Source organism: Schistocerca serialis, chromosome 1 (assembly GCF_023864345.2).
Source record: "Schistocerca serialis cubense isolate TAMUIC-IGC-003099 chromosome 1, iqSchSeri2.2, whole genome shotgun sequence".
In the NCBI taxonomy this organism is placed as follows: domain Eukaryota; kingdom Metazoa; phylum Arthropoda; class Insecta; order Orthoptera; family Acrididae; genus Schistocerca; species Schistocerca serialis.
This window is the reverse complement of record NC_064638.1, coordinates 412,951,575-412,970,425: the sequence shown is the minus strand read 5'-3', so window position 1 is coordinate 412,970,425 and position 18,851 is coordinate 412,951,575. Positions and strand designations below refer to the sequence as shown.

Sequence of the window (18,851 nt, the reverse complement as noted above, 5' to 3'; positions counted from 1 at the left end):
TTGAAACCGAACTTTTATCCTTGTATTATTTTCGATGAACGTAAAGATAATTACGTATGAAACTCTGCATAGGGACATCAATAACACAAAAATAATCTAAACATTAGAACAGTCTCTAATTATGGGTGATAACCAAATGGAACATATTAGTCCTGATTAGAAACGGATTTTCTTTTGAAGAAATAAGAGAGGTCAACTGCAATGTAAAGTACTCGTTTTACCGAAATGCATCACTCTGCCAAATTTTTTTTCACAGTTTCGAGGATGAAGCAGTGGTCATAGCTCTTAAAGTATGCATTTCACACCCGTGTACTAGACTTTTTTGCTTCGAATGATCGTTTCTCTAATACACCTGAACATTCACCATTTGTCCTGGAACTCCCTGTGTGCTACTACCCTGAGTAGGTTAGCTCGTCCTGCCCCATCAAAAAGAAAGAGGTATCGGAACAGTATCAAATTGAAGGAAAGAACATGTAATAGTCACCGAACGAGATGGCGCAGTGGCTAGCACAATGAACACCCAGTTGGGAGGACGCCGGTTAAAACGCGTGTCCGGTGATCCTGATTTTGGTTTCCCGTGATTTCCCTAAATCGCGTCTGGTCGGGACGGTTCTTTTCAAAGGGTACGTCCAGCTTCCTCCCGCAGCCTTCCCTAATCCAATGGGACCGATGACCTCGCTGTTTGGTCCCCGCTCCCCAAATCAACCAACCATATAATAGTTATTCGCTAGTAGCAAGTCAATCCAGACTCCAGACATCTCAAAACAATTTGGTCATTTACTGTGAAATTACAGTGAATTTCCCCAACCTAGCTCACGGCCTAGGTACACTCCTACACCGGTTGAAAGAATACATATATTACACGCGTTGAGTGATGTTTTATTTCTATGTGGACATACAGGGATTGGACAGCGAAAACTACAAGCCTGAACATAAATGCAGATGCTATCCGAGCCTGCAGGTCTTTGTACTTGATCAGGAACGGCATCTGTGCAATATAGTCAAAACGTTGCAAATGTCAGTGGGGTTCGGAACAGTGTTCTGCGTTGTTGTGAGTCCATTATTCCAGAACTAAGTGCATTCGATTACGTGTTTATTGTTGGTGCTCGTATCGAAGATTTATACCGCAGACAAGGAAATCAGAAAAAAGATTATCCTCTATGCCACAACGCGAATGAAAGTGTCTGTTGGGTGATCGTGACAGACGGTCCTTGAGGAGGATTTTGGTATAAAATAAGAACACTACAGGTGAAACAGCCACTGCAGAACTGGATGCCGCCCCACTGAGCCCTGTCAGAACCAAAATAACACTAACAGAGCTTCATAAATTAGGAATTGGAGGACGAGTTGGAATTCTGAAACCACTCATCAGTGGTGCAAATCCAAATAACAGGAAAACGTGATGCTTAAGCCATAAAGTCTGCACTGTGGTCTGTGGAGCAAAGAAAGATTATCATTTACTCGGAGGAGTCCTGTTTCTCACTATTTTCAATTTCTGGCCAAGTTTGTATCCAAGAGTAAACATGGTGTGCTTCCGACGATGATTTGGGCAACCATATCGTTGTACTGCGTAAGTCACATGGTTGTATTGCGTGGGCCCCGTGGTTACTGAATAAGGTCGCATTCTGCAAAGGATTATGTGACAATTTTGGCTGATGAGCTATTTTCGACGTTACAATTTTTGTTCCCCACCCGTGATATTGTTTCCTACGATGACAGAACACTTGTTCATGGCTGTCGCATCGTCCAGGACTGGATTTGTGAGAACGAGAATGAAGCGCCGCATCTCACTTGGCTGCCACAGTCGCTAGGTCTCAACACGTCTGAGTATTTGTGGTCTACTTTGGAGAGAAGGGTGCTTGATCTGTATCAATCTCTATCATCCTTACCTGAATTTGGGCAACGGCCTTGCCGCAGTGGATACACCGGTTCCCGTGAGATCACCGAAGTTAATCGCTGTCGGGCGTGGCCGGCACTTGGATGGGTGACCATCCAGGATCGCCATGCGCTGTTGCCATTTTTCGGGGTGCACTCAGCCTCGTGATGCCAACTGAGGAGCTACTCGACCGAATAGTAGCAGCTTCCGTCAAGAATACCATCATAACGACCGGGAGTGCGGTGTGTTGACCTCACGCCCCTCCTATCCGCATATTCCAATGAGCATGACACGGCGGTCGGATGGTCCCGGTAGGCCACTCGTGGCCTGACGTCGGACTGCTTTTATTTACCCGAACTTGCCATTTGTTGCCCTTGTAAACTATACACTACTTGTACTTATCCATTCCGGCACGACTGGAAGCTTTCTTACTAGGCATGGTAATGCGCATATGTTCATTGATGTATGTGTGTGTTCAGAGTGGTATATTACAACAGACTCTGTGTTAGGTTCAAGTGTTGATTCGTGTCAGTTATCTTCCGAGCAGGTGGAATGTGATTGGTTTGAAACGGACACTATAAAAGGGTCATTCATATCGACATTCGGACAGAGTAATCCGTGCCGCGACCCGTGGGTATTAATTTGTTTCCTTAGATGGGAGGAATGCCTCGAGGACAGTTAATAAAACACGCAGTCGCGAAGCTTCGAGCAATTTATGGCGCGTCACCGCCACTCTGCGCCGATTAGTCGAATGACGCAGAAGTCTATCGCGACTGAATTAAAAGCTTTTTAGCCGCAACGTTCTCCGGCAGCGTCACACCTAACCGGCACCGCTTGCAGAGAGCGACCCGACCGCACGTATTTATTGTGGCACTCTGGCGCCATCCCCTCCGGAAATTGATTGAGGATAACACCTGGAATTATTTGGCACCGCGCGGCCCGGCGCTGCCCGGCGCGCCGTATATATTAGTTATCGCCCGCGACTTATCAATTGGGAAGTGACGGGCCATCTTCCGGCAGTTACTTACGGCGCGCGTTCCGGGCCCGTATTTCAGGCGACCGCCTATCGTCGCCGAGGAGGTGTGCGCCTCCTTCCTGCGCCGCTGGGGCTGCCAACGGCAAGGCCGCGAGTTATGGCACCACACACACACACACACACACACACACACACACACATATGCATCCCCACGCGCTTGGCTTCAGTCCGCGGCCAACCATTACATTAATTCGGCACCCGTGCCAACCGCCGAGGGCACTCGTTTCGCTAACCTTAATTCTGTTTGCAACACTCTCACTCGATCCCTATTACTAGATTCACATCTGAGAAAAAAAAGAAAAAAAATCTGGTTTCAAACGAGACAGAGCGATCGTTCGAATTATGTCCAGAAATGTTGAAATCTATTCAGCGGTCATGGTGGGTGGTCTATGAACTCACTGAGTGAAACCGACGAACAAGTAAGACCATCCGTAGTGCTTGCGTGACATGGCATTTGTTCAAGTAGTTTCGCTGTTTCCATAGGAAAAAATATTAGAAAGATTAAATAGACGTAGACAGAAAGTACTGAGGCTAAAAGCGATCCTCATAGTTTGCAAGCCTGTATGGCCGTAGTCTGCAGCCTTGGTGTTACATCCATACTCGGATGTGAAATACTCACGATATCGATTGCACACTTTGACTTTACATCACGTAAATTACGAAGTGATCACAGTTCTAAAAGTCTGTTACTATAACAGGCAGTCAAGTAAAAATGGCACAGATGGAAAAAGGTAAGTAAACTGTTTGTTATTTCAAAACTAAATCTCCATAATTATTACAGCAATAATATTACTGTCAGAAAAACTGTCATTGCCTTCATGGGAAAATTTTTGCGGCTACTTATGGAATCCTGCTGTGCCCAGTCGTGCACGTCTTCACCGATAAATTCTTTCTTAGGACTCCAAACGTATGGAAATAGCACGGGCAGAGATCGGGACTCTACGGAGGTGTGAGGGCTTCCCAAAGAAAGTTCTGCGACAACCTTGGCAACATATGGACGGTCACTGTTTTGGCAAGTAGTTTCGACTAAGCTGCAGAAGTTCCGCTGGGAATACCTCACTCATCCTTCATGCACTCCCGACTCCCGATCTCTCCCAGTGCGATTTCTCTGCTTTTGGAGTCCTGAAGAACGACATTCGCAGTCAACGATTTGCTTTGGACGAAAGGTGCGTGCACCCTGGGTAGAATCATGGTTCTGTAGGCAAGCGCAGAGAATCCTCCATGAATACATTGTCCCTCGTCTTTCACAGCGGAATTAATATGTAAGCAGTTATGGAAATCACTTATGAAATAATGAACGGCTTACTTACTTTTTAGGGCCCCATATCTTATAGCATCACTTTGCGTTCTATCCAAGAGGTAAGGCACAGATCTCTTAAGGACCTCGTCGACGTATCAAGTTCAGTTGTATGTCACATACTGCCAGACACTAAAGTTTGGAGACCGTTGGTGGTGTGAAACAGTTAAGCTCCTAAGTCAACGCAGTCAAAAGATACGGCCCTTTACATCACATTTTGAGCTCGAAGCTCATTCATCAAAACCAATAGGTTACCTCCTATTGATGTATAATAATGAAATTTGGCATGAAGCAAGATTTCATAGTGCAAGTGCAGAACAAAATCCGAAAATTGTTAGTTTGTAAGTACATCACAGGAAAAAAACTTTTTTTTTTTTTTGTTATCCGTCTGTCTGTGTGATAGGAACCCTTTTCGTCAGGAACAGGTAGATGCATCGAATTTAACTATATGTAACGTACCATAGTCTATGGTCCCTTGACGGAGTACAAAATTGAAGATCCGAAGTCAAAGCAGTCAAAAGACACGGCCATTTATGTCACATATTTTGATACTCTTAACCTCACTCATGAAGACCTGTTCGGAACTTCCAGTTGACCTACAGTCATGAAATTTGGCAGGAAGCAAAACTTTACAGTATAAGTAAAGGAGAAAAATCGAAAAATTGCGTGTTTTTAACTATACCACACGAAAAATAATTCTTTTTTATCATTCGTTATTAGATTTTTTTCCGTCCATGTGTTTGGTTTCGAGCTCTTAGAGTGCAAATCCTTCTCGCATTTCCTGAGTTTTTTTTCCATCTGTCTCGTTTTTATCTGACTGCCCCTTACTAGGATTCTTATATCATTGGGTGGCGAACATATTTTTAAAATTTTCAAATGATGTCATTCCGCGAATTTCACAGAAATCTTCAAATTTATGCTACAGCGTTACACTAAATGCTGATCTAAACCAGCTGTTATTCATTATTTTATGCGTAGCTGTAATTTTCAGAAACTGTAGTATGTATTTTTCAAAATGATATTCAGTCGTCAGTTCCAAAAACATTTTTCTTACGCTTTCGCTGTTTCGAGAAATTAATTTGTCATCTTCAGAAACTTGGTACTGGTTTTGCAGATGTCAGTAGCTTCTTCATAGAAATATTTGTCAAAACCCTAGGCACATTGGCATAATAATATTAAGGACGGGTGAACCTTCACCGTGGACATGGATTATCTACCCAGAAAGTTTCTTATTTGATAAACAAGCAAAATAGCATCTAGCAGGGATGTAATTTGTCTTTCGCATACCCCTCGCCATAAAGGATACTCCGATGATGAAACGTATTTGTAAAATCACGCTGAATCATGAGCACTCTACGACTTTCTACATAAATGAATTCTACATCAGTTCCTAGCTCTGTAAGCAGCCTAATCTGTTCATATGGGGTTCACATACGGGGTAGTTGTGTATTCTATGGTTCCTTACTTGTTATTGTTTCTTGAAACTTTGTTATTAGGGTTTCATGCGGCAGTTGACGTGTGTCTTCAACTGTCTGACAGCTAAGGTTTTTAAGGTTCCTGTGCTGACCTACGTAGCGTATTCATTTGGGTATGTATTGCAAAGCTTTTTTACAGTATCTGTCTTTTTCCTTTCTATATAAACGTTCTTTCGATCACTGTTCGCATCTGCCGATTTTTTTCTCTTACTGCAAAATTTTAAGATCATTTGTGATATATTCATTTCTTAATCTGTATTCTAATTTACTACCTTTAACTAATCCGAAGAATTTCGTTTCTGACGTTACTGTTCGATTTATGTTTTCCTGGTTTCTTCCATCCAAATCCCAGATCCCTAAAGTAGTTGTGGAATAGCTAGTGTTTTATAGAATTTCGGAGGCATTTGTTTATCTGTCATTTTGTTTAATATTCTTTTCGTTCTTTCTCAGACACTACCAATTTTTGTTGTCTTATTCTTGATAGTTTTAGCATAATCAAAACAAATGTAGCAGCCCAGGGAGTTAAAATTAATAACTTGCTCTGTTGTACTGTTTCCTATATCTATATTTGTCCATACCTGTTGTTTATGTGGGAATTGTGTTAGTTCTGCCTTTTCTAAGACAAATTTACAATTATAATTTAGAACAGTTTGGTTAGTTTAAAGATATTTCTTAATAATTTTTCTTCTGAAGTGGGTATTATAGTCTGATCGTCAGGATGCAATAATATTTTTGTGTAATGGTTTTCATCTACTTTTATTCCTGTGTTGTTTCTTGTTTTCTTATTACATTTTTGTTCATGCCGTTTATTAAGAAATTGAATAAGCTTGGGAAAAGACTGCAATGTTATTTATAGGCTTCATTAGTGATAATGCCAGTTCTGTTTATTTATATCCCTTTTTTATTACTCACAAAAATTTAGTTTCATTATATAAGCTTTTTATGATTCATATCAAGCATAGCAAATTTCATTTTTTAGTGGCCTTGTCCAGAGATTTGTTCTGTTTCATTTGCCAAACGATTTAAGTTAGTCGATAAAGGTTACGTACGTCATATTATTAAATTTTTTCCTTGTTCTTCTTGGATGGGCATACTATGAACCACGTGTCAATTTCAGTTTCGTATTCATTGTTCTCTTCTTTCCTTCAAGTACTTATTCTTCTGTTTCCTATATATTTTCTTCTCGTCTTCTGACCAGACCAGTTGTCACTCCTCTGCTTGGAACTCTTTCTCATTCAGTACTTTTCCGTAGATACTTCTCTGCCAGTTATTCTTCAATGTTCATATCTTTTCTAAATCCTTTTTTACTTGGTGAAGTCAGCTTGTTATTCACGTCTTATCTCGCAAGTATTTGAAGATCTTTTTGTTTAATGTACTTTCTTGCTTTGGTTATCAAAATCCAAAAATTATCCGTCTTCTTTTTCTCGTTTCTTCTGTCATAATGTTTTCTATGTTTCGATAAATTTCATCATTACTTCCTAATCTCCAACATTCATAGTTTCTTCATGTTTTAATAATGATTTGTCCATCTAGTGTTTGTAATCTATCGAAATTATAGTTTAATGCTAGACATTTGCTTGCATCTAGATATTCTGGCTTGTCTAATGTAATGTAATATCCCATTTTTGCATTTGTAACAAGCATTTTTTTGTAGTACAATTCTTCAGTTATACCACGTGGCATTACCATTTTATGAATCTTTCCCTCTATAGCAGCTTTTTCCAAACTATTTTCCTACATTATCTGCGTATTGTATGTAAATATTTTAACTTTCCATTTTCTGATATTGCGCTATATTTTTAATGTTTGTAAAAAAAACGGTTTTATCTGCAGAAATTCTTCAGCTGGTCAGACTGGCGATTTCATCTAATAGATTAATTTTTTTTACAGGTGTCAAATTTTCAAAAATTATACCAATGTCATCTGGGTGTGTGAGACAGTTTATTCCAAGGCTTTTGTTTCCTCTTTCCAATGACATTAGAATGTTTTATATTCATTCGGTCTTTCTTTTCAGGTTCACGCTGTTACTTCTAGAACGCAATTAAAGAGAATTGTTGATAGGCCATCACCTGGCCGTACAGCTGTGTTTATTTCGAATGGTTGTAATATTTCTCCCATAAATTTCATCAGAAATGCTGCATCAATTTCCGAAAGAGCTCTGCTGAATATCATAAATAGTTATAAAGTGATCAGCAGTAAGGAAATGAAGTCGTTGTCTGGCATCACAAGATTTACGTTCATCATCAGAAACGATTCTTGACACGTGGGCTTAAGATGGGGCAAATTATATCTTCTGTGTTCCAGTAGATAACATAGTGATTACAGTATAATGGCAGGAGGGTAGACGATTCCACACATCATAGTTCAACTCAGGGGCTAAAGCGGAGAAACCAGGGAAACGTTGGGAAGAAGGTTTTACCCAGTGCTGGAAGTCGAATAGCTGATGCCTATGATGATAATTATTGTGATGATGATGACTAAGATGATGATGATGCCAAAGTGGTGTTGTCTTAGAGAATAGGAAAGAAGTTTTTACCACGTTGCCTAACGCAGGTCACTTTGGTACAGCTTCTGTAGAACATGGTTTAAATTCCTTACACCTTTGTAAAAAAACATTTTAACTAAAGGCCATTGTTAATTGATACTGTTCATTGTTACTATACGATACTGATGGAAAAATACCGAATAATTTACGTGTCATTTGATAACTTCCAGTTACTAATCCTGTTGTGAAGTTTCCTTCTCTATTTTCTTTTGTTAAGTTGCTGACATAATGCCAGAAGAATTTATCACTTTCTTCCATAGGGAACCATCGTGTTTTGCGTCTGACAGTATTGCGTTGAGGGATATCGGTAGCCCAAAATGAAAACTGGAGCACCATGTAATATCCATTACATTAATCGCACTTGAAAATGGTCGTTGATGGAGGCTAGTTTTGCACTAGGTGATAAACACAGTGTTTGATTCACGAGCAGAAACTAGTACAATATTTGCAGACAGAATTCTTATCTAAGAAACGGAGTACAGATGAAGAATCTGTGTAAAATCGCTGCAGTACAAAATTAATATCACAAGTTTCGTAATTGTGAAGTTCCACATAACGTTATTATTAACTTTTCCGCTTTTTTGACCTGATGGCAAGCAAATTAAATTCTCTGGGTCATACCATGGTGCAAGATGTTAGGAAATAGGTGTGTGTGTGACAGCAAAGTAAACTGACGCGACGGGACGATTTTCCAGGATAATAAAGAAAATGCATTGCCACGTAAAGGAAGTGAGCTTCCGCACAACATTATCTTGAAAACGTAGGTTGTGCGCACCAAGAGCACTTATACGAATGTGGAATTTCGAAAATTATAGGTAGTAATTTCACAAAAGTCTAGCCTATAATTATGGCTAGGATCGTGATCCGTAACTTTTCTACACTTCTGTCTCCCTTATGTTTTCCTCTTCATCAAACTGTATTTCCTCCTTCTCTTAAACGAAACAGCAGTATTTTATTCTGTTACCCCACCCTAAAGTTTCTCTCAGTCTTTGCCTAAACTGATGTAATGCAAGGTGTGTCCCATTTAATTAGCCTACCCATTCGAATTTCAACCAGGTTCCTGGTATTTTAGCACTAATCTTCATTTGTAGTCTTATTAGTCCTCTTGCCTTTTTACATTGACACCAGCTCTACATGTCAGTACTTTGAAGATATATTCTCTCTTCTTTTCTCAAGATAACAATTGCTTAGGGCTACGTAAGACGCGTATAGTGCAGTATTTAAATGATAATTTATCGAGAATTCAGTAACAGCTCATCATCGTCGTCACCGCAGTTACCATCATCACCATTTTCGAAATCATCGTAGTCATCTGTCATTCGACATACAGTGCTGGATAAAGTCTTCCTTCACGCGTTTTCCTGGTTTAGGGTCCTCAGTTGTAACCTCTGAGTGGAGCTTTCATGTTACGTGGATTTGTCAGACCTCCTGCCGTTATGTCGTCTTCCCGATCTCATCTATTGGAATACAGAAAAAAAAGTATTTGGACCACCTTAAGTCCACTTGTCGGTTTTATTTATAATTACGAACGTAAATTTTCTGATGCCTCACAAGGACTTAATTTCCTTACTGCTGAAGGAATTATTTTTTATCTTATTCTAGAAGTATTCTCCACCGGCTTATTCCATTGAAAGTTATTGTAATTTCATTATCACTAATGCTGAGTTTGTGGTATTGAACAATATATCGTAACCGTTTCGATTTCTTCCACCCTGTAAGCCATGTTTCAAAGTTTATCTTTCTCTCCGACGAAGTTATCATACACATCTTACTATGAACAATTAGTCACTCCCATATTTTAATGTTGACATCATTTTTGTTTACTCACACAAGTCTTATACACTACAGTTGTCCTTCCAGTCAACGGAAATGTTTAGAAGATCGTCATTAGCTCTCTCCTTTTCAACGGTAAGACTTAGAATGCCAGACGCTGAAGCAGGCTGACATCTTGGACCGCTAGTACTATCTCAGACGCGATACGTCTCCTGGAATTCACAACTCTCGTTCCATTTCTTTTTCTGCAGATGAGCCATCTCCTCAAACTATTGATTCATTATCACCCAGTAATCATTTAAGAAGTAAGATGAAGCGTCTCTCTGATCGGTGGATTCTATTAGTAAATAATAATTCTTTAGTAAGACAAGTTGATCTTCTTTTTTAGTTTCCTCTCTCTACTGTCAACATATCTAATGAGATTTCGCTTGACGTGCCTTATCCTTCTCATTTTTCTCTTCAGCATAACAGATGATGTAGCTTCAACCATAGTTCTCCCTTAGATTTATGTGGTCAATTCCTCTATCATAAAGTACTTCCGTACAAATTTTCAGATACTAACATCTCATCTTTGACTGCCTGCGAATTTACCAAAGTAGTCATCTGTTTGAATTATGAGACTGCTCTTTTGTTCTTCTAATCTAATTTTCAACACTACATTGGTACAGCATGGAAAAAGAGCATTTACAGAAAATATGTGAAAAGACTTCATGAAGATAGGCAACAAAATTAAAGTACTTCAAAAAGCTCGTACACGAGTTTGTACATGAATGCCCTTCTATAACAAGTTACTCGTTGCCTAGGCAAGCCTGTTGTACAAGTCACCCTAAAATAACCGTGTGAAATTAGCTTGCAATAAAATATGATTCAGTTAAAAAATACGACAGAAAGCAGGGGAGCATAAGGATTTTCGAAAAAAATGAAACTTTCTTTCTGAATGACTTGGCCTGAATCGAAGATCAGGAGAGAGAACAAGAAATTTTAGTGTTTAATGAAGACAAGAAAATAACAAGCATGAACGTATTATCTCTGAATGTATTTTTGTAAAATTTAGTGTTATATGCTCTAGGAAAGAAATGAAAAAAGGATATAACGAATGGATAGACATACTTACATTGAATAACAGAAGAATGTTGCGCCACTATAAAACTTGCCAGATAGTTGTTTCATTATAATAACACGATGACTAATGGATCTCTAGGTACTTGATGATTAGCAAGGGCGATCGTTGAAAGTGAAATCCAGCCAAAAACGGGAAGGGACGAATGTCGGAGGCATTCTTTCAATCTTCAGAATTACTCAACAGAAAAATTTACACAGACTAAGAAAAGTAACGCCTAAACACATCAGAATTAAATCAAACAACGATTTCTTAAAACAGAAAACAAAATGAACTTAGTAATTTGACGTGGAATCTAAATCCTGCACAACATACGCTCACAAACACCTAAAAGGATGAGAAGAATCAATTATTGCGATAAAAAATAAACGAATAGAATAGTACAGATACTTCGAAAAAGAAAGAAATTTGATATTAATTGCATAAAAGTGTTTAATAAGTTTGTTAAACATTTTATGGAGTTTCCAACATATCTTGTGAAAGAAATGAGAAGAAAAGGAAAACCCTAGGCTTTTTGGAACAAGCTCTTCGACAAGAAGCACTGTGTCCATAAAATAAAGTGTTATCCGCATTAGTGATTTTCGGCTGTGACAACACTTATGACTACGATAATTACACAGTTAAAAAAAAGGTTGAATGGCGAAAAGAGAAAAAAATGCAGTATCTTCCACTCTTGAACGGACAACGACTTGCATAAATTTGTTGAGCAGAGAAAGGAACGAAATTAGGCAAGCTGAATCAAATGAGTTAAAGGCCACTAACGCCTGTTGAACGTATTTGGTAAGTACAGATATTTTCAGCATCACTCTCCCTTCTTTTTTAACATTTTCTGATGGAGGGCTGTAAGTGCTCTTCTATTGCCAGTGAACGGCTAGGTTTTAATGAATTGTGTCTCAGTATAAGTACACAGTTCAAGATCAGAAGACAGAGTCAGCACGCAAGTAATTCGTCAGCAGAGCAGGAGCAGTCCTACTCTTTTGTGTCGTGTTGGTATGTGAGCGAAAGACAAAAATTTAGTTAAAGTCTAAATTGACATATATAATCTTATTTACTAAAGAATTAATCTTATTTGAATGTATATTTGTAGCAACATAGCGAACAGTAGTGATCGGTTCATACAAATAACGCTATATATTAAAGACGTGGGAAACGTATAGAAATCCTTGTCATTATAACAATTTGGGATACTTATTCTGCTGGTCATTTAATTTACGAATATGGTGTTGGTTTAATTTAAAAGGCGAAATTCATTTTGTGCCTTTAGACGACCCTCCGTGGAGTTATTACGAAAACAGCATTTTGAAAGATCTACTAGATAAGCAGTCGCCCAATCTAATTGGAAAACCATAAGAGGTATCATTTAGTTCAGACGTGAAATTCGTGCTTATGGGATAAGTCTAGTGTCTTAGAAAAAAGTATATTATCGAGATAATCACATTCTACACGTAGGTAATTTCACATACCAGTAACTAACCCACCGTAGAAGAGCAGTATGTTATAGTAAGATAGGAAGCTAAAAATGTAACTACGAAGTTTAACTGGGAGCAAAATGAAAAACCTAAGGATATCAACACTTGTTTCATTATATTGGGGTACCTTCTCGATAAAAGCAGCTTTTTATTCCACGACTGGTACGCGCATATAAAATATTGCCTGGTATCAGGTAAAGAAAATTCTGTAGGACAAATACTATCTGTTGATAACAGTAAATATAATAATATCGTTCTCAGATTAATTACCCTCAGTGATATTGCTGCAATGATTAGTTTTCCTTTTTCCATACACAGTAACTCGCAATACAATGTAACGAACGGAGGCCTCTGCCAGCTCAACAAATGAAACATTAAATAAATTATTAATTTTATATTACTCTTCTGAAAATATGAGTAAGAGGTGCAATTGATCGTGCTCAGTTATCTGAAATTTCCTGATTATTGCCTTTTACTGTCATTAAAATGAAATTACTCTCATTTACTTATTTTTCCGATTGTCTAGCAATAAAACATTCAAATATCGTGAGGCCCCTAATCATAAGGCTTTTAAATGCAGATTTCACACAATCACGCTGCTGGTGAAGCTCATTGAGAGACTAGTTTGGAGCGGTCTTGGCGTTTAACGCCTGGCTGTACAGGTCTTTTTTACAGGATGTTCTACAGAGTTCGAGTGGAGGTATTTTGATTCGTGTCGAAACAACAGATATATATTACTATTTACTGCTGTGATTTGTTGGTAAGATACTACATACGTTTCTTTACAGAGAGGTATTAAACGGCGTTGCTTACTGTGAATTCTTCTTATAAATGGCATGACGCTTATCAACGGAAGAGACTGATGTGAACTGGATGGCTGTTACCGAAAATATATGTCGCTTTCCTCCTACCTGTATACTCATGCAGTACAGGAGCATGCAAGAAAACTGAGCAAGCAAACAATGCTGAATGAAAATAGGAAGTGGACAACATGTGCCGAAGAGACGAAACAGTAAGCGAATGTGCATTTTGTTGACATCTTCGGAAACGCTGTTTTAGACTTTGTTATGTTGAGCTCAAAATGGGTCTCGGCCCGAAAACAGTCACTTAAAATAAAATATTTGCGATTTGAACTTGTTTTTCGTTCTATTAATTAACAGAATTTACTGACACAAGTTACTCCAGCATGCTGGAAGTTCGTAGTGAAGGATGTCTTATATGAAGCACAAAATATCATACATGTCTAAGATCAGAGCATGGACTGGATTATGACGAAATGTACTCAAAACCAGAGATATGAAGATGGAAAGTGAAAAACAATGGGACATCATAAAACACGAAATGAAACACTGGAGGCCTTGAAATAAGGTTCAATGTCTACACCGCCCATTATAAATTGGATGTGTAATGAGTACATGTAGAACAGTTACTTAAGGTGTACATTACAGATGTAGGCATGTAGGCTTGGATCAAGAAAATTTGAAAGAAAAATTAACGACAAAGTTAGAGGGGATCAGTTTGCAGTTATGAAAGGAAATATTGAATGTTTGAGAGCGAAAGAATAAAGAATATAAGAAGTCAATAGGTGTATTTACACATTTTCCTAACTAGTAAAAGGTGTGTAACTGTGTTGACTGGAGTATCATTTTGAACTTCCTGAAAGATGTTGGTGTAGACTGAAGACCAGAGGACTGATACAGGAACTGTACACGAGATAAGAAAGTACTGGTTGAGTCTGGTGATGAGGAAGAGGCGAGAAGGGTGATGAAAAAGGTTTTAATCTAGAGTATTATTTGTCACTAATGATTTTCAGTATTTGTTCCGAGAAACTAACAGGCAAACCATTAAGAGAAGCAAAGCTATAATAGTAAGAAGAGAGAGGACAAAAACAGTTGACTACTCAGGTGATCGAGCAGTGTTGGCTGAATCAGATGAAGACCTGTAATGTATTGTGGAGAGAGCCATAAAAGCAGGAAAATAGGAAGATGAATATGGAGAAGGTGACATGATCCAAATCAGTAAAACTAGTATTTTTTATCTGAATATCACTGGAGGAAAACACTCCGGAACAAATAAAATTTTTATGCAATTACGAAGATAAATGGTGGAAATTAGAAGCTGTAAGGAAGAAATACGAAATGAAATATGTGCTTGGAAAAGGTTTGCGGGCAGAACAAAGAGTTTCGGTAGGATTAAGAAAGAGACTCTCCACTTGCATGGAGTGATACATTATATGGCAGTGAATCATGGATAGACAAAAGAAATCGAAAAAATACCTACTAGGACAGTTTTGAAATGTGATTGAAAAAAACTTTAAAGTGAAGTGGACTGAAAGAGTGTGGAGTAAAGAAAAACTTCTAAGCATACGGTAGGAAAGAAAAATAATTATATAGTTGAAATGGAAAAAAACAACTTGGTTTGGACACAGATTGTGAAGAAATTGCCTGCAGCACAGAGTAATAGAAAGAAAGACAGCAGGGTAAGAGAGAAAGGAAGAATAATGGAAAGAAAGGCAGCAGGGTGAGAGAGAAAGAAAGAAGAAATCTTGAAGAGCTGAAAGACGTTAAATATTGAGGAAATTACTAGTAGATAGGAGGAAGAGATGCAGAAGAAAGGAGAGTGGAGAGCGTTCGCTTGATACACGTCCCGTGACATGTATGTTTTTTGAAAAGTTCAATGTATATACAGTAGGGCTCATCTTTCAAGCTTTAATTAGCTAGTATTTTTTACTGCTATTACAAATAAAAATAAAATACTGCCGTTAGTAGTAGTAACAACTATAATAGCTTTATTCATACGTAGATGAGGATATTGTAGTTGGTGTCGTATTACAATTTGAGACCAACGAAAATAGCTCAAATCATACACTGATGTCCAAAATTAAAGTAATAAACGGAAATTTTGCAAGGTTGCGTTTGTTTTGCTACAAAACAGTACAGATAGGTGATATTAAAGTAGAAACGATGTAAATATACAGAACGTAGACAACTGCCACATGCATAAGGGTAGACAAAAACATTCTTCGTTTTTTCCAACTTAACGGATTCGCACACATAATCAGATAACTGGTTAATGTGCTCGATATGGTGTGTGACCACTTCTGGCAGCAATACAGGCCTGACATCGACGGGGCGTGCTGTGAATGACGTCATTAGTTCGTGTTGAGGCAATATTGCCCATTCTTCTTGCAGAGCTGCTCGCAGTCTAGGAGAGTGGTTGGTGGATGCTGACGTGATGCAAGCCGTCTCCCTAGAGAATCCCAGATATGCTCTATGGGATTCAAATCTGAAGAGCGAGTAGGCCACGCCATGCGTGCAGTATCTTCCGTTTCCAAGAAAACATCGACCACCAGTACTCTATGAGGTTGGGAATCATCGTCCATCAGTACGAAGTCTGGGTGCACGGTACCTCGCAACAACCGCAAAAAAAAATCCCAAGTTCTCGTCACGATACCTGAAAGCACTTAAGCCTTGCTGATTCACCAGTACAATTTCCCGAAGAGCGGTTCGAGTGGTAAACATAATCCCTGCCAACACTATTAGGGATCGTCCTCCATATCGGTCCCTTTTCATAATGTATGAGTCCAGAAATCCTGTTCCACGTTCCCTCCAGCTGCGAATCCACCGAGAATCACTCTCCAGACTAAATCGGGACTCATCTGTGAAAACAGCATTGGCCCACTGTTCGACCGTCCAGATGGTATGATTATACACGACTCTAGATGTTCACTTCTGTGAAGATGCGTCAGAGGTAGACATACAGCAGATCTCAGACAGTGAAGTCGCCTCTGCCGAAGCCTTCTGCACACTGTTTGCCTCGGTACGACACGTCCAGTGAATGCTGCGAGCTCACATGGCAGGTTCTGTGCAGTACTAAGACAGTACTGTCGTGCCCTTACAGCCAAATAACGATCCTACCTTCTGAAGCCACACACGGTGGGACCTGCCCTGGTCTTCGGGATACAGTTTCGATCTCTATAAACTGTCGCCATATCCGAGAAACAGAAGGATTCAAATTAAGGTATGGGGCTAAATCGTTTTGCGACGTCCTGCTTCCTTTCTGTCTGTGGCCCTCCACCGCTGAGAGTCGGCCGGCAAACACTACTTCATTTCATAGTCACCTGACGCCATAGTAGATACAGTTATCCATTGACTAGAATGCCATCTTCCGCGTGGAACGCGATCGTATGGATATGTGGTTGACATTTTCTATGATTCTATCATAAATTAGTCACAGGATGGGCAAACTGCGGTTTGTTGCTTTGATTTGGGACTCCAGTGTATTTGGCCGTGGCCTTACAGTACGAACCAACCTAGCATTTCTCTGAAGAAATTTAAGGAAACCATGAAGAACCTAAATCAGAACTGCCGGGTGAAGACTTGAACCTTCATAATCCCGTATGTAAGACCAGTCTGTTTTAAAGGGTGCCACATCATAATGTTATCCCTAGAATTCATTGCTGTTCTACAAAGAAGTTGCTTAATAATGTAAACGGCTAGAGCAACACTGATCACTCATTCCTCGCTACCAGTCAGTATACACAATGTTTCATAATGTAACACTATATATAATGTCCGACAGTACGACGGCCATAACGAGGGGGTTTTGTTTCCGTTCTTTGCATCGTAGATTTCTGTTTGCTACTATTTAACAGCTACAGCTCTTAAGCACAAAAGAACACTGAGTCCATTGATGTCGACATCTGACACTATTACCTTACGAATAACTTCTGTCTAGATCATCTAATGTATTTTTATTTGTACCGGCGTTCCTGAGACAGTGTCAGTTAAGGATACTTCGGCCGTCAGGTCTAAACTCAGAATCCATAAAAAATTCTGCTTCAGTTACGGTAAAACCTTTGCTCTGAGGAACTAGAGGAACTAGTTCTATTGTGATTAATACTTTGTTTAAGGAGAATAACTTTTTATTTGGTGCAACAGTAACCGCAACGTCGTAATAAATGAAAATACAGCAAATGATATGTACGGCAGTATTCATAAAAATTCACAATGACTCTTGAGTCATTTGAGGCAGTATTTTTCTATTTATTATCCGTCGACGCATGCACCTCTTGTTGCAACATCAATTGTCACTGATTTCTGCGATTATTAACGTCTCCTTTGAATGAAAATTTTCGAGAAACTCACGTTCACGATACAAAAACCAACAACCAAGGGTGAATACACCTAAAGAACGACGTTCGTATTCAAAATACCTTCCAATACAAACAGCCTTTGTACAGAAAGAACAATAGTGCGAAGTGTACGTCAACCATAAATGATTAAAACTTGGTTATTTGCTCCATCATAACATCATTACAGTCAGAGGGGTAGATGAGAAGTATCTCCAGAGTTAATCATGTGGCATTAGAACGAATCAGCCCTGGACTGTGTTAAGGAACAGCATGTTAACGCTCAGATTCTCTTATAACTAAATCAAGCTTCAACTGGCAATTTTTAGATGACTAGCCGAGAACTTAAAAACAGAACCCCAAAGACACATGAATTACCAAATATAGGGCCAAAATTAAAAATAGTTTCATTGTTGTTTTAGATACCCATTCACATATTATTAAAACGAATTATTAGTCTGAGGGCACGTTAAGGAACTGATCACAATATCATTTCTATGCTTGGGTCCATTGTAATATTGAATTCCTCGACATAGTTCATTTTTCTGGATGAGGCTGCTTTTGTTTAATTATTATTTGCGACGAGATAATTGTGCCCCCAGGGCATTACCAAGCAACATCACCCAAAAGCTGTAAAGTTATGTTATCTGCTTCAATTTCTCAACAAGTTACGATCCTCATAGCAGTGTGGAACGATCAACACGTCATGGTATCCCATATTTCAACACTTAATGATCTCCCATATTTCAGTCGAATGGGGAGATATTGGAGTCACAGATGTGATGTCCTATAAACAGAATAAAAAAAAAAGTGCAACACATATACAGGTTAAATCCACAGATACGATTTAATTCTATGTACCAGTACACATAGTACATTTAACTAAGTCAGAACTTCGTGACATGTTAATAAGTGTAAAGTTTATACCCTAGCTTTGTGTTATGGTACTGGATAATGGCCAAGAGTGTGAAATTAGCTCACCACAACTGGCGTAAATTATTTATTTCAAACAAAAAACAGTCTCATGCAGGAAAATAACTCCTTTAGAGGAGAATCATAATAATTTTGGATATCGACGTCATTGCCTTATAAAAAATATTTCAGTTGTTATAGCGTGAATGAAATAATT

The 18,851-nt window shown here is 38.8% G+C and overlaps 1 pseudogene; it reads left to right on the top strand.

Moving 5' to 3' along the window:
• The first annotated feature begins 1,898 nt into the window (after window positions 1–1,898).
• Window positions 1,899–2,017, top strand: LOC126426728 (5S ribosomal RNA; annotated as a pseudogene).
• The last annotated feature ends 16,834 nt before the right edge of the window (window positions 2,018–18,851 follow it).